We start from the raw sequence: 8,573 nt of genomic DNA, 5'->3' as shown, positions 1-8,573 counted from the left end.
CTCTCTCTCTCTCTCTCTCTCTCTCTCTCTCTCTCTCTCTCTCTCTCTCTCTCTCTCTTTCCCTCTCTGTCAGTCAGTCTGTCTGTCTGTCTCTTTCCTCTTACTCTCCATTTTAGAATCAATACTATGTATTGGTTCCAAGACAGAAGAGTGGTTAAGGCTAGGCAATGAGGGTTAAGTGACTTGCCAGGGTCACATAGCTAGGAAGTGTCTGAGACCAGATTTGAACCCAGGACCTCCCATCTCTAGGCCAGGTTCTCAATTTACTGAGCTACCTACCTGTCCCCTGAATCCCTTTACTTTCTAGGACCTCAGTTTCTTCATATTTTACCTGGGGAGTTTGGATCAGATCAGGGGTTGTTAGTCTTGGGTCCACAGAACCCTATGGAGTTCCTGGATACATTTCAGAGGGTCCATAGAATTAGATGGAAAAAAAATACATCTTTATTTTCACTGCTCTTGAAAAGGCACAGTATTTTCTTTAATTATGAAATTTAAACACTCCATCTTTCTGAGAAGGGCCCATATCCTTCACTGAACAGCCAAAGAAGTCTAAGAACCCCTGGACTAGATGATGTCTAAGATCAGCCCGATACAGGTTACATTTTCCCCTGAAAAAGACCAGGAAGTGCACGCATTAGGCAGACTATTCATTCATTAGCTTTCAAGGAGAGGGTGAGCCATCAGACAGACTGATTTGCAATGGTGTAAACAATCTGCTCAAAATGTTTATTTCTTCCCAAATATTCGAGTTTTCTCCATCTTTCTTAAGTGCATCTTTCAAACAAGTTCAGGCTTTTATTGATTCTGGAGTTAAGCCAATCAATTACCTGCTCCTCCCAGGGCAACAGCGAGCTGGCTTTACTTTGGGGATTTTTTTTGCTTTCTTCCCACAGTGTATTTTCAAAAGGTTGTCATTTAGCAGATTGTGCTTGGCTCTGCCAGCAAAGAAGGAACCACAGACCAGACTGCTATGAGAATGCTGAAAACGCATCAATATGCAAGAATTGCAAGGATGGTCCCCACATCTGTCTGTGAGTATCGAGCTTGGCATCTCTCTGTTATCTGCCCATCTTCTCGGAGGCCATTTCCCCCGTACTGGCTATGGTTCTTTATGAACAGTCGCTGCTCTCTGTGGAGGCAGGCACAAGCCAACCAAGAAGGATGGAAATCAATGCATTCCCCATGCTTGGCATGAACAGAATCGAACCATCATGCCCATCACTGGCACTCCCATGTCAGTGCAAGTAGTGACTTGGCTTTCGGGGTCCATTTGTGAAATACAACATGGGACATGCCTGGCCAAAAAAATCTCTAAAAGGATGAAAATTGATAGTCAGAAATGTCAGTCTTTGGTTTTGTATACATGTTAAGGAAGATTAATATCTTTGAAATCAGATGCCATTATAGGGCAGGAAAGTAACACAGAGGATAGAGTGCCAAGACAGGAGATGGGAGGTCCTGGGTTCAAATCTGAACATAGATACTTCCTAGCTGTGGGACCCTGGGCAAGTCATTTTACCCTGACTGCCTAGATGTTGCTATTCTTCTGTCTTAGAATTTTTACTATGACCAAAAGTAAGGGTTTAAAAAATGTTAGTGTTTTCCCTCCATTTAGGGGCAGCTAAGTAGCAGGGAAGTAACACAGTGGATAGAGAGCCAGACTTGGAGATAGGAAGTCCTGGGTTCAAATTTGGCTTTATATACTTCCCAGCTGTGTGACCTGGGGAAGTCATTTTAACCCCATTTACCTGTCCCTACCATGCTTCTGCCTTGGCACCAATACTTAGGATTGATTCTAAGATAGAAGGTAAAAAAAAAAGAAATTATATGCCATTATACAATTAAGTGTGGATATGAATGTGTAATGAGTTCTAGAATCAGACTACCTAGTTTCAAATATCACCTCTCATACTTAATAGATGTGTGACTCTGGGCAAGTCATTTAAACCACCCTGGGCCTTAATTTCCTCATTTATATAATGAGAGGGTTGGATTAATCAAAGATCATTAACACCGGGTTCAAAACATGTTTTAAAAATCTTTTGATAACTATCTTAATATAATTAGTTTCTTTTGCAGTCTTAGGTATTTTATTCTATGCATTAAAAATTTATTCTGAGAAAGTTATCATAGGCTTCATCGGACTGCCCAAGGGGTCCATGAATGGCACAAAAGGGTTAATAATGTGCTCTCAGTTTAGATGGTTTCTAAGTCCCTTTTCCAGCTATGAAATCTATTTATTTATTTGTAATTATTATTATTTTAAAAAATACTTTACATTTTGTTTTAGAATCAATACTGTGTTTTGGTTCCAAGGCAGAAGAGTGGTAAGGTTTGGACAATGGGGGTTAAGTAACTTTCTCAGGGTGATCCAGCTAGGAAGTGACTCGGGCTAGATTTGAATCCAGGACCTCTGGCTCTCAATCCACTGAGTCACCCAGCTGCCCCCAGATCTATTTATTTATAATCTTATGACCAAATCTTTTTAAAGTTAGGTACCACTGCCAAGACTCATTCTAATCCTTTTATTCAAGGATATTCAGAAACAATAGAGGAGTCAATGGATTATTAGTAATGTAGATATCAAATTATTCCTGACTTCTGATGAGACTAAACATAACAATGAGCCCATTAGAAGGTATTTGGGAGTGTAACAAGCACCAACGTGGCTTTCTTATTGGCATTCAAGTTAGTCCACTGTCTTGCTATCATATACCAGGAGTCCCCATAGGTGTGCTTTCCAGGATTAATCAGACCAGTAGATGTAATTAAATCAAAGCTAAGGCATTTACTGAAATAGTATGGTAAGAAAAAGAGCTTCAAGAGCATTAAGCATCCATCCAGTGGTCCATTGGTCATCGTTGCAGTGGTTTATCTTCCCCTTGAATTACATCTACTGAATTCTTGTTACCTCCAAGTAATAGTGGATGGGGAAGAGGAAAGCACAGATCTAAGAGTGCTGGTGACAACAAGCTATTTCTAATGGCTTGTTAGGAATATGGGAGCAAACATACAAGGTTCAGTCCCTGGAACAGGTGGAGACCTTTCATTGCTGTTACTCAACCAAACCAAGATATAGTCACTAAGTTAGGCATTCTAAATGGAATTAGGTCCTATCTAATAGCGTCACCAATGCCACAGAACAAGGAGGGGTTACAATTAACTGGCTGCCATTGTAAAACACAATTCTATTGTGGTCAAGGAATTCACATTGATGATCACAGAATCTTACAGTTCACAAAGAACTTTAGTTTTGTGATACTTATTTAAGCTCTACAATTATCCTGTGAAGTAGATATAGATACTGTTGCTGTTGTTGAGTCATTTTACTCTAATCTGATTTTTCCTGACCCCATTTGGAGTTTTCTTGGCAAAGATACAGGAGTGGTTTGCCATTTCCTTCTCCAGCTCATTTTATAGATGAAGAAACTGAGATAAGCAGGGTTAAGTGACTTTCTCAGGGTCACACAGCTGGTAAATTTCTGAGCTCACATTTAAATTTAAGACTTCCTGACTTCAAGCCTGTGAACACCCTATCTATTGTGCCACATAGCTTCTCCAGAAAAAGAAAGAAAAAGCATCATTAAAAATTGTTTTTAAAGTAAAAAAAAAGTAGTTTTACTTTCCCATTTTATTTTTGTTCAGATTTTTAAAAATGATGCTTTTCTTTCTTTCTTTTTTTTATTATCATGGTCAATTTCCATTGATCTCATAGGATCACAGATAAAGAGTTGGAAAGGATGTCAGAAAGCTTCTGGTTAAACTCTCTCCTTTTACAGGAGAGGAAACTGAGGCCCAGAGAAGCAAATTACTTGCCCAAGGTTGCACAAATTGTAAGGTAGGGTTAGAAACAGGATCCTCTGATTCCTAATTAACTTTTCTCTCATTGTCTCTCATATAGCTCCCTCAATCACAATCAATCTTCTCTTTTAAAGTGTATGCACCTGTGTGGCTCAGTGAGTTGATAGAAAGGCCTACAGATGGGAGGTCCTGGGTTCAAATTTGACTTCTGACACTTCCTACCTGTGTGACCCTGGGAAAGTCACCTAACCCCAACTACCTATCCCTTACCAGTCCTTTTATTAAGCCCCTGCTATTTATCAGATACTCTGTTCGGTTCTAGGGATACAAATACAAAAGTGAGAAAGTCCCTGTGCTCAAAGAGCTGAAGTCCTCACTGAGAGGAAGAAAATACCTAGAGGGGAGTGGTGGAGAGGACATTTTTTTGTCAAGGAATCCATAGGAGTGATGAGGTGAACCATAGGGCAGTCAGTAAGTAGTCATCCCCTTTCAGGAAAGCAATGGCAGCATTAATTTGAGAGAGAGACAGAGAGAGACAGAGAGAGAGACAGAGAGACACAGAGACACAGAGAGAGACAGAGACAGAGAGAGACAGAGACAGAGAGAGAGAGAGACAGAGACAGAGAGACAGATGCACAGAGAGAGACAGAGACACAGAGAGAGACAGAAAGAGAGACAGACAGACACACACACAGAGACAGAGAGACTGAGATACAGAGACCGAGAGACTGAGAGACACAGAGACACACAGACAGAGAGAGAGAGACAGAGAGAGAGTGATAGAGAGAGAGAGAGAGAAGAGAGAGAGAAAGAGATAGAGGAAAAGAGAGAGAGGGAAAGAGAGAGAGAGAAAGAGAGGGAGAGAGAGACAGACAGACAGAGAGAGAGATTGAGAGAGAGAGAGAGAGAGAGAGAGAGAGAGAGAGAGAGAGAGAATGTATATGTAAAAATAGTGTTGCTTGCAAAATATTCCAAGATGCCCAGGATGGAAGGATACGAAGAGAGGAAGCTGTGGATTCTCAGATGGGTGCACTGGGGGCATTCAAGATTTTGAAATTAATCAGTCAGGAATTTTGGAAGCTGCCTTGATATCATTTCTGTACCTGTGAAATTTCTGTATTGGGGCAAGCACTCAGCGGAGAAACAGGCATGCCTGATCCAGTCCTCCTCTACTCTTCGGCAAATGTGGTCTTTGATCTCCTTGGACCTTAGTGCTAATCTCCATTTCTCACCAGCTCAGTCTTCTCTGCTGGCAGTGGAGTCCAGGGTGGTTGAGATCCCTTTCATTAGTATTCCTGCCATTCGTGGAAGTATGTGATTGGGAGATGTAAGAAGGAGAAATAGTAGTGGCTTCTGTTGGTAGATAATTAGACTGGCTACAACTGTGGTGATTTAAAAAAACAAACCCAAACTAATTAACTTGTTTATTTAATTAGAAAAGTTTTAATTAGCAAGCGTTTATTTTCAACCCATCCCCCATCATAAAAAAGGAAAAAAAAAAAAAAACAAAACTCTCCTAGCAGATATGTTTAGTCAAGCAAAGTGAATTCCTGCAAAGGCTATCTCTAAAAATATATTTCTCATTTTGCATCCCAAGTCCGTTCCCCCCTTGCCGGGAGGTGAGTAGGATGCTTCCTCATAGGTTCTCTGAAATTGGTCATTGCATTGATCAATGTTCTGAAAGTCTTTCAAAGTTGCTTATCTTGACAGTGTTGTTCTTGTAGAAATGGGCTGTGGCTATACTTAGGATCACAGCTCTAGAGCTGGAAGGCACCTTTGAGGCTTCTTATTCCAGCCTCTTCATTTTTCAGATAGGGAAACTGAGGCCCGGGTAGATAACGTAATTATGCCAAGTCACACAAGTGATAGACTCCAGTGATTTGACCCCAAGTTCAGTTCCAGATCCAGGCCTTTAGCCAGTGTGTAGTCCTGTCTTTTGTTTTGTTGATGATGATGGAATTAGTTTTCTGGTCCTCAATGGTAAAGTCATTCTGAAACAGTCTATACTCCACCTCTGAAAAATTCTGTGACTCCTCCAAGGACCCTTCGGCTTTCCTTTCCATTTCTCTGTCGCTCTCTTCGGTTCCTTTGGGCCTTTTCTGTCTGCATTCAGTAGAAACAATCTTTAAAACAAAACCACTTATCTTTTGTCTTAGAATTGATACCAAGTGGGGAGGAGCTCGGGGTGGGGGGTGAAGGGGAAAGTAAGAGCATGAATTATGTAACCATGTTAACTTTTCTAAAAAATAAATACTAAAATTGTGTTTAAAAAAATTTAGAATATCTGTCCATGGTAACATGATTCATGTTCTTTCCCTCCCCCATCCTGGAGCTGATGTTCAATTAAATTAAATTAAAAAAAATTTTATTGATATCTTAAAAAAAAAAAAGAATTGATACCAAGTATTAGTTTCAAGGCAGAAGAGCAGTAAGGGCAAAGGCAGTGGGGGTTAAGTGACTCATCCAGGTTCACACAGCCAGAAGAGTCTGAGGAACTCAGGACTGTCTGTCTCCAGGCTTGGCTGTCTATCCACTGAGCCAAACAGTCTTAAAGAAAATATACTGCCATTTCCTTTGCCATTGTACCCTCAGAACCATGGAACTTTCCCTTCTGATTTGTACCTGAAACTTTTATGTAGCGCTTCTTCTTCTTTGAATGTGAATTCCTTGGGAGAAGAGATTGTCTCTGCTTTTCTTTTTCACATGACCAGTTCTTGACATAATATTTATACATAGTAAATACTTATTAGCTCCTTTTTCATTTATTCATTCATGCATTCATTCATTCATGCATTCATTCATTCATGCATGCATTCATTCATTCATTCATTCATTCATTCATTCATTCTTTAGCCCAAGATTCCCACCTTTGGCTACCACATCCCTTTGTGGATTATTGCCTCCTTGAGAGCAGGGGCTGTCACACTTTTGTACTTGTATTCTCAACACATAAACCATTGCTGTGCACATAATAGGTACTTAAGTGCTTTTTTAGTTACTTAATTTTCATTCATTCCCTTATACTTCATTTGGAGAATAATTGTCTGGAGGAATGTACCTCTGGGTCTATTCCAGTGTTTTGAATGTTTGGGAGTCAATCCAAGGAGGATACCTCATGAGGAAGAGGCAGATGTGGGCAATATCGTTATTGTCTGCCTGGTGGGATCAGTTTCCCAGGTTCCGATAAGGTCAGCCCCAATCAGTCTAGACTGAATCTCTGATAAGACGGTTGTCAGAGTCTCTGCCCCATCACCTGTGAGTGATGCTCCAGAACCCTAGACATAACAGTTGAGAGTCTAGGCTCTGCTTATTAGTCCTTGATGGCAGAGAGGCTATGTGTCATAGCAAGAGAATAAAAGGCCTCTTTGAGTTTAGTCAAACATCTTCAGATATTTTTCAAATAGTTGGGGTTTGGCAGATCCCAATATACAACTCTGCCAAGACCTCTTTCCTATAATTTTTAAAAAAAATGCATTTCAAGGGAAACTTAATCTGTATATTTCTGATTCTGCTATAGTCATCAAAAATCTTGATTTAAAAAGAGCTGCTCAATGTCCAAGAAGCTTTATGAAGCCTTTTCCAAGTTTTATTTTGCTCTATTTAAGGTTGAAGCAGTCAATTAAACACTGCCTGTAATGGGGAAATAAAAAATGCAAACACACACAAGTACTTACCCATTCACCCTACTCTCAAATGGCCAAATGGACCCTGCCCCAAAGGAGAGAATAATGATGATAGGGAGGATGATGACTGACATTCAGAAAGTATAGGTACCTCTTCCACACTGAGCCTTTCCCCATCATGTATTTTGCTATATTGTGGGTTGGCATAAGAAATTAAAGGGGAATTTTTTGTAATTTTGTGGAAGTCACAGATGACACATGAAGGCCAGTAGATGACATGGAAAAATTTTAGAAACTCAGAAATGCATAAAATATATGTATAATATTATATAATATCAATGTGTTTGTCTTTTAATATTTGTCTTTTAATACAAATATATATTGTAAATGCCCATAAGTGAAAGAGAAAAAAATTCAGACTTCTTTTCTGGTATGAAGGGAGGACTAAAATGTTCATGCATATTTTCCAGATAATGGGGGCCCCCTTTTCCATCCCCTTCCACCCCCTGTGATACAGAAGGAATATCAGAACTTGCAACATTCACAGGAAACCAAGATTTAGAGCTGGAAGGTTCTTAGAAGCCATCTAGTTCAGGACCTTTACAGTTGAGGACCTAAGGTCAGAAGAAAATGAGAAAATTACCCATGGTCACACCAATGATAAGTAAGTTGGGATCTGAACTAAATTTAGCACTTTCTCCATTATACAACATTGCATTTATCATTTTTTCTGATTCTTGCTACAACCCTGTGAACTAGGTACTATAGGAAGTCTTATCTTCCATGTGAAAATCAAATACTAGAGACCCTATTTGACGATAAAGATGGTTTTCTGTTAGTCACATGCATGGTCCAGTGATTAGGCATTCTTTTCTATACCAGAGTGTGTTCTGGACCTAACAGAAGGCTCTTTCTGACTCTCAGAAACCTAGTTACCTCTCTTGGCCCTGCCTCCTTGTGGGTATCAGAATTGATGCAATTAATCCAATGATTTAGGAGGACATGTGGACTGATCCAACTGGACTGTCTCTTAGCACCCATATGTTGAGGGAAAAACACCTTGTGTCTCTCTTCTGTTTCTATGGAATTTCAATAAGTTCAATCACACTGGTATGCTATAAATGATACACAAGTCTGTAATCAAGA

This window comes from Gracilinanus agilis, chromosome 4 (assembly GCF_016433145.1).
Source record: "Gracilinanus agilis isolate LMUSP501 chromosome 4, AgileGrace, whole genome shotgun sequence".
Taxonomy (NCBI): domain Eukaryota; kingdom Metazoa; phylum Chordata; class Mammalia; order Didelphimorphia; family Didelphidae; genus Gracilinanus; species Gracilinanus agilis.
The sequence above is the reverse complement of the archived record's forward strand: the minus strand, read 5'-3'. Positions refer to the sequence as shown.